The sequence below is a fragment of the Sitodiplosis mosellana genome, unplaced genomic scaffold (genome assembly GCF_009176505.1).
Source record: "Sitodiplosis mosellana isolate CC-2019 unplaced genomic scaffold, AAFC_SMos_1.0 Smas_scaffold_5, whole genome shotgun sequence".
Lineage (NCBI taxonomy): Eukaryota > Metazoa > Arthropoda > Insecta > Diptera > Cecidomyiidae > Sitodiplosis > Sitodiplosis mosellana.
In genome coordinates, this window is record NW_022595248.1 from 1 (window position 1) to 8,423 (window position 8,423).

Here is an 8,423-nt window from a genome sequence, read left to right on the forward strand (position 1 = left end):
CATATCAAAAATGGTGTATTGTATAGTAAAAGTGATTCTTCGAGTGTATTCATCTTCCCCTCTGTCTCTATCAATTGAACGGCTCCGACCGCTCTCACTAACATACACGCATGCATACGCACACAAAGTACAGCCACACATCAAACAGCACCTATAGTACCTATTCATTCGCATTAGACTCTCGTCATGTACTCAAGTAATCACCATTTAATGTTCTTACTGTAAAAATACAATACAAAACACGCACAATGGTCGGAACGAAAGAGGAAGAAAAAAACACACACATTTATAATTGTGCGCTCGTTCGTGCAGACCAAGCGTTCAGATGCATTTACTTAATCGGGTAAACCAAAATACGGTTTCTTCCATTGAGCATTTTGTTTCAATACTGTGTACGATGCCGTTTCCCGGTTTCTAATTCATCCATATGTTGTTTGTGCAAGCATTGTGTATGTTGCTTTTTTTCTTATTCAAATTTTCTATTCGCATTATTTATGTAGTGGATTAGGATTTTATTTCTGTTTGGCTACAATTGTTGACATTCGACGCGTCGTGCGTTCATTTTGCCATGACTTTTTCTTTGTTAATCGGTTACGGCAAAATATATTTGTTGATTCTTATTCGATTTTCTAGTATAATGCTCTCTTGCCATATGGATCAATAGTTTTTCTGTTGCAATTCATTTTTTTTCTTTGCGCAATATGTTTCAAACATATAAATCAGTGCTTAGGCAACTGAAAAATGAAGGAAAAACCATACTTATCGTATTCTTGGTACCGAACGACGGATTATATAGAAAATAACACGGTAAATAAATTTATGATTTGAATAAATGCGCTGTACATCATTTTTTGAGCATTTAAACAGCGAAATGAATATAGGGAAAAAAATAAGTAGCAAAAGTCATTTTCTTCGCTTCGACGTAGACACCCACATGAAAGGGCAAAAGTGGTTGTTAGCACGATACAAACGGGTCGAAGCGTCTGCCTCGACATTGAACATATGCAACGGTAAAGTGCATTCACTCTTTTCGGTTTTCTTTTTTGCGTTACTATCGATATTGAAATTGGTTGACGACAAAAGAATTTATCGTCTGTGCATAACACTTTACCGAGCTGGGGAAAGAATTTGCGGCATATTTTGTCGTCGTTGTTATTGTTGCTGTTGCTGTTATCGGTGGTTGGTAAATGTGCAGCCGGGCGCACTGCACTTGCAGTCTCGGTTGACTGTGTCTCATTGGATAATTTCATTTTTCGGGTGTAATTTTCTATTAAATTAAGCATCGTTCGGTTGGGAAAAGATGGAGACAAGTACATGAACAACAGCACACAAGCCATAAATGTGTGTTAATAGTCGTTTTTTATTGTTGTTGTTGTTGTTGGCAAATTTCAATAAAAGTGTTTCTTTTTAATTTGGCGGTGAATGGTTAAGCAATGACGTTGCTTCCATTTTATGAATAGACATTAGTTTAACGGACACAATCGATTAAAATTATGTATGTGTCATGGTAGAATGGTTCATTTCCAAATCTGCGCCACATATAATGTCTAAAACAGTGTAGAGCTCGAACGGAGCAAAATCGTCTTGGTCCTGTGCTTGTATGCTCGTGTGTTTATATATATGTAACAACATTCGAAGCACCCTTGAAGCTAAACAAAATCATTAATCATCGAATGAAATGGTTTCTTTTGGCATCGTCTTTTGGTGTGCTGGTGCCTCCAGAGAGAGGCAGAGCAAAAGATGTGTTGTGTGTGCTGTCGGTTCACAAACATTGAACTGTGAATGTGCAGCATGATTATAACCACAGGCGTACAATTTATATCATTATATAATGATGTGCTTCAGCCGAACTCACTCTCTCTCTCTCTCTCTCTCTCTCTCTCTCTCTCTCGCTACATCCATTGCTAACGATGCCAAAATGTGAAACAACAACAAGAGAGAAAGCGAACGAGATGGGCACAACAATGAGATATTTTGAAAAATTAGACGAAACAAACAGTGAAATAAATTCATTTTATCCTTGTTGGATGCGCGCGCGTTTCAATCCATTTGTGTTTAAATCTAATTTTTCTTGATGCTGTTTTGGACGGGTTTCGACTCGCCGTTTGATGGTTATGCTTGATGTTGATGATGTGAGTGGTACCCATTTCATATATGTCGGTCACCGACGCAAACAACTCACATAAAGAACAGAAGGAAAGAAAATAAGTACCCCGATATAGAAAAAAATGTTTATCCGTAAAATATGCTCTCATCTATTTTATAAATTGTGGTTGGATGTGCGTACCTTTAACGACTGTAAATACACAATTTATCAAGTATACAATTAGAAATTTGGTGGAATCTACAGAGAGAGAGAGAGAGAGAGAGAGAGAGAGAGAGAGAGAGCGAGCGCGAGAGTAGATTAAGTGAACGAACGGAGAAGCAATTGCACGTATCCAAATGTCGAATTAGTTGAAATTACCCATTGTCTTAAACAAAGATGCATAGTACACACGAAACATGGACCAAACTCGATCACTCTTCTTTTCCGTTTACGCTCTCCTTCTCACAGCCCGTGCGTACTCGCTCATCCATTAAGCGTTTAAAACGAATTATTCCATAAAAACGGATATAATATTCGTTTATGTTTTCGCTCGAAATTGTAATAAATGTTCTAGATGATGTTCGCCACACTTTTTCTGACCCAGCCAAGAATGTGTATGTGTGTGTGTGTGTGTTTGTGTGTGTCCGTGCGCTGTTTGCCGAATGCTGCCGCAAACATACCGACAAAACTTTTCCAAACCCGCATCCGCATTGTGCAACTGTATGTGTGTATGTTTGTGCGGCCATACAGTTCTAATTTATAATGATAATTTCACCAACAACGGCCATTATAATAAACTTTGTTTGGATGAACAATGAAAATCATGAAAAATTATTACATTTAACTTTTCGCATGAAATTTTTTCAATATGAACATTTTCTCGTCGACTTGGCCGAAAGCGAAATAGAGAGAGAGAGAACGCCAGAGAGGGCATCTAAAACTCATTTCTGTGGTGCGGACGGGAAACCTTCCGAGAATAATCATGTCATTCATTCCAATCGAATTCACGCATACTTTTACTTTGTTTGCTTTTGCAAAGGTTTAAGTTTTTGTTTGCTACAATCATATATGGAATTTATATATGTATACGTATGTCGGAATGGTATTTGCTGTGTGTGTATGCAGCACTTTGCCTCGCAGCAACTCGCTTCCAAAATGCTTTTCTAATAAGTTTGCGGATGAACTTCATAATGAAATTAACGCAATGCAATAATAATGGATGTTTGTTTTTTGTGGGCGAACCAATTTTCCCATTCTCTCCGTTTTTCCATCTCAATTTGGTTGGTTCTCACCATTTGAGACGAAGAGAGGCAGAGAAAGGAGGCGAGCGAGGTAGAAACAAAGTATGAGAGTGAGTGTATTCTTTTCGAAATTAAAAGTACGTAATTATTGTAATAAGAACCATCGTTGTGATCATTTAACAAGCAATGTTATGTGCACCGATTCGCTTACACTTTGGGTTTTATTGCCCAATTTTGGTGTTCATTAAATCTTTCGTGAATTTTTGAAATCGCGCAAAAACGCCTGTTACCAATTGGCCGGAAATGATTAATGCATGGCTGTATTAGGGCGAAATTGCGCTTAAATATTTTATTTTCCGCAGTTTTTGCAACAAAAAAGAAGAATCCTCCGAAAACCAAAATCAGCAACATGAAAAATTACGATTTTTTTTTATCGCTGTTGCTATTCCACTGAAAAATGGATTCATTAAAAATGAATATAATTTTCCATCGGTGTTTTGGTTACCTTTCGCAAGGACCAATTTATATCTTCTTCCTGTTTTCACACGAATTGTTTTCAGTATTTAATAGCTTAAAGCCACACGAGTGTATCTGAAATGGATCACTCTGGCATTGTGTGTTTGGTTTTTTTGTTGCTGTCTTGAATCTTCTGGATTTTCAACCGAAATCATTTCTATATCTACCTGTTTTTGGGGTTTGAGCGATTTTGCAAAAAGGTTGGAATGTCACTTTGCCATCATTAATTATGTAATGTATGTGTCCGATGTTTATGAAGAGCCAGTGTGTGTACCCGCTCAGAAGCAAGCTTTTCGAAAATTCATACGATTCCGGTTCATAGAACGGCTTTTTTGTGACTCTCGCAAAAATGATCTATTTTGACTGACAGCACACTCGGGCAACGTCTCGTTCATTCACCGCGTCGGCGATAAATTCATTTATTAAAATCGAAATTACACCGAATCACAATGATAAATGGATGGCTGGCTTGAAGAGACACACTCATTGTATTTTCGTGTGAAACAATTAACGTTCATGTTCATGTTCAGAGAGAATAAAATACGAAATTGTGCATTCATTCAAACAATATCAATTCAAATAAAATCACATTTATATTTGGTTGTCATTGTTCGCCGATAAATATTTCATGTCAATCCAAATCAAAACGAAACCCAGACAACGCCGCTTAAATATTATCATTATCAAATGAGTAAATAAATCATAATCTTTTTGTTTGGACAATGTTCGTATCGTGCGCGACACGAGAAACCAAAAAAAAACAGCCGATGTGGGCGGGAGAGAGAGTAAATAAAACTGGAAAATCAGTCATAATTATGATCTGAGTTATGATTTTTTACTCGGTGTTGTAATGCTTTTTCCAACTGCGGCGCGGCCACACTCACAGACACAGGTCATTACGATGAGCAAACACTGTGTTTCTCTGATTAAGATTTGTCGTGCAATATCTCGTTTTTCCTAATGGCAATTTTAGCTCGCCATCATCGTCGTCGTCGTCATTTTCGTGAGCATTGAGCCTAATGTCGCATGAAAAACCAAAGATAATTAATATGTTTATGTCGTCTGTTTTTTCGTGAGCATGTCGTTCACAGGTTGTCGTGTGTTTTTTTTTCCCTCGCCTTCTGTAGTTCCAGATTTGAAATGAGGCAGCACTTGGACACAGAGAACCATCAAAAACCGCATGACGCTCACAATGCAATCAAGGCGATGAGTTGAACAACACGATACTCTGAACGCGGCACATCATTCATTTTCCGTTGCCGTTAGCAATCGAAATACCAGACACATGCAGCACCACATTCCGTTGCAAAGAATTTCTGAACACATTATTGCTCATTCTCAACTCGGCGAAATGCGAGCGAGCGCTTACGCTCGCAATCGTTCGTTTTGTGCAAGTGAAAGGGTCGAAAATTAAAGAAAATTCCTCCATTACAACCAACAACTACAAAGCAAACACCCGGGAAAAGAGAAAGAGCGAGAAAAAAGCGAAGATGAGCACACTGTGTGGGTTTGTGTGTGTGTGTTATGTTCGCAATTTTGTTTTGATACAAGACATTTCATTTTCTTGTGCTTTTCGCTTTTGTTTTCGTTTGCATTTTCTGAATCCGTTATGAAGTCGGTATTTTCGTGCCGGGAAATTCTTTGGCGTTGTATTTACGTTTGACATCGGCAACCACACGCTCTCTCTCTCTCTCTCTCTCTCTCTCTCTCTGTTTCCACACTTAGGGTTTGTTGCCTCGTTCACTTATCATTGCTCATAGAATTGCTGTTGTTGTTCTTATTTTTTTGTTGTTGTTCAATTCTTGACTAGTGTTAGCATGCTACTTATGATGGAACTAAAGGGGCCATTGTAATCGGTGTTCGGGATGTTGAGAATGAGAGTGAAACTTTGTGTGTTGTTCGATGCCGTTGCGCAGCCAGAAGGAGAGCAACAGCGAAAGAGTTTAATTTAAAAGCAATAAATCAGTATTATGCGCTAGCATAAAATGGAAAAATGTTCCTTGCGAATGTGGGGGGGGAAAAAGTGCAGAAGAGCGGGCAGAAACTAGCTCTTAGCATGGAGCTGCGAAACAAAACGACTGCAAGTGACGAAGTTCATGTGTATCGCTTTCGTTGAGTGTGCGGGAGCTCACACTCAAACTCTTTCTTTCTCTGTCTGTCTCTTTTTTGCCCGCTCGCTCGTTAGATTGCTCGCCCCAAACCGAACGCTTTCAATAGGAACAAATGGCAGCGTATGAGAGAAGAGAGAGAAAGAGGGCAAAAAGAAATCACATCGCACACAAAACAAAACATGGTGCAGCCACAAGATAAATACGGTGGCATTCGCACAAATAGCTCGAACAATAAAGATAGATTAATATAATGGGCACCGCGTGATATTTAAAATTATTAAACACATCTCGCGCTCGCGCCAGTATGAGCGGCAAGAGTGAGTATGTTTTTTCTTCCCTTCTCCCATATGAGAATTTGCTCGAGCTGATTTTCAATCCGTTTTTACCCTCATTTTTCGCATCCGTTTGTATTTAGCCAAAGGAAACGCATGCCTTGATTTTCTTATTAACTTTTTTAACGCCGTGCCCGCACACAAGAGAACGAGTGAGTTAGTTCGCACCGGTTTTGACGTGCCATTGTACACGGAATTACAAGAGATTTCGTTTGCGTCTGGCGAGGAGGGAAAAAAAAGATTTGCAATGATTAATTTGCCACAGCAAAGATTTCATTTCAGTCTGCGAGCAAAAACAAAAACTGCTCCATGATTTGTTTATTACATCATCGAAAATACATCCATTGTGTGTATGTTTGTTTTTTAGTGCAAGAAAGAGTTGCTGCGTGCAAAACTGGCTTAAAAATCAGATCGCGCGCGCCTGCCATTGTGTTCATTTGGTGAATGGTACATTGATCTGACTTAGGGGCCGGTCTCTCGTTTTGATAATGAATTATTATTTATTTTTTTGACAGCTCCGCAGCACAAACAAACGCTAAATTCACTTGACTTGAGCGCGCATACATCATTCGCCACCGGCGCCTGATGCGAACGATATCATCGAAATCTGTTTTTAAATACTTTCCTCCCCACACCCGGATTAGTTCGACGCGTAAGAAATCGCAGCTTCAGACATCATTTGTTATTTAATTAAATGCCGAGATTAAAGCGAAAGTGGTTACGATTTGGCATAGAAGAACATAGCTCAGCATATTATCTCTTAAGTTCACCAATTGAAAAAATGACTTATTCTCTCTAACTTGATAAAATTTTTGCGCTTTTTCCTAGTAAATTTACTTTTTCGCTTCCGAATTCGTGCTGCAGTTGACCTAATAAATTGAAATCACTAATAAATCTGGACAATTGGCGCTTACTTTAAATTGATTTTCTCAATTTTCGAATAATTCAGTTACACATTCTCTCGCATTTGTCGCAATAAAAATGGTTTGTATGCGCGCCACTGCATATTTGTTGTAGCAAAATGCTTCCATTTGCTCTCTCTATCTCTTTCTTTCGCTCTAATACCAAACTAATTCTCGTAATTTATTCAATTTTTGCTCAAATTGCATTTCCATAAAGCATAATCAATTTGCACGGAATGCGACTGGTTTGCAGGTCGTTCGGATAATTGCCAAATTTATACGCAAATACTTTTGGGCAAAGCGAAAAATGAGTGGTGCACACTGTACAGTGCACACACACCGATTCGATGCTCCGGCACACATTTTGCCGATGTATGGCACAAGTATAGCCTCTGCAATAACGATAATAATAAAATGATATATTTTATGTGATCCCTTCGTCGTTTTGCCACTTTTGCGACTATAGGAATTAACCCGTTTTCCGAATCGAAGACACAATTAGTATGGAAATATTCATTGCCTTTGCATGTCCGAGAGACTACGGGCTGTTCGATGCGTGCTTTGTATGATAATTTTGACCGGAACATGCTCCAATGGCAGTTGTAAATGAAAAGACCAAATGAGAGACATAGTTGAGTTTTCCAAACTGCCTATGTAACAACCATCAGCCCGGTCCAATTTATACAAATTTTAATTTGTATGAATTGTTATTCGGCAATAATGAACATTATTAAAATTGTTTGCAATCTCGCTGGCTCTGTGTCAGAGTGCGGGGGAGCAACGAATTAAATTGTCTACCGCATACAATGTTGCAAAAGGTCAGGGAATAGACTCTTTCTCTCTCTCTCTCTCATTTTGCATGGAAAAAATGATCTAAAGTGAATACCAGCCCTCAATTGAAATGCTAGCTAATTAATTTTGCAATGGGAAATATGCTTTGCCACGGTGTAAAATGGAAAGAGAGAGAGAGTGAAATTGATAGGGCTTGATATTTTTAGTGCACGTATAAATTTCTTTTCAAGTTTTTCCACTCAATTTCATCTTGGTTATTTAATTGGATTATGTTTATTTATGTAATTGAGTTGAATCGACCGGAACACAGTAAATGCGCTCAAATTGGAAATTATATTCATTCAACTGTCGTTTCGTTTGCACAATATTTTGCAAAACGGGTTGATACGCTTTTTTTCTCTCTCTCTCTCTCTCTCTCTCTCTCTCTCTCTCTCTCTCTCTCT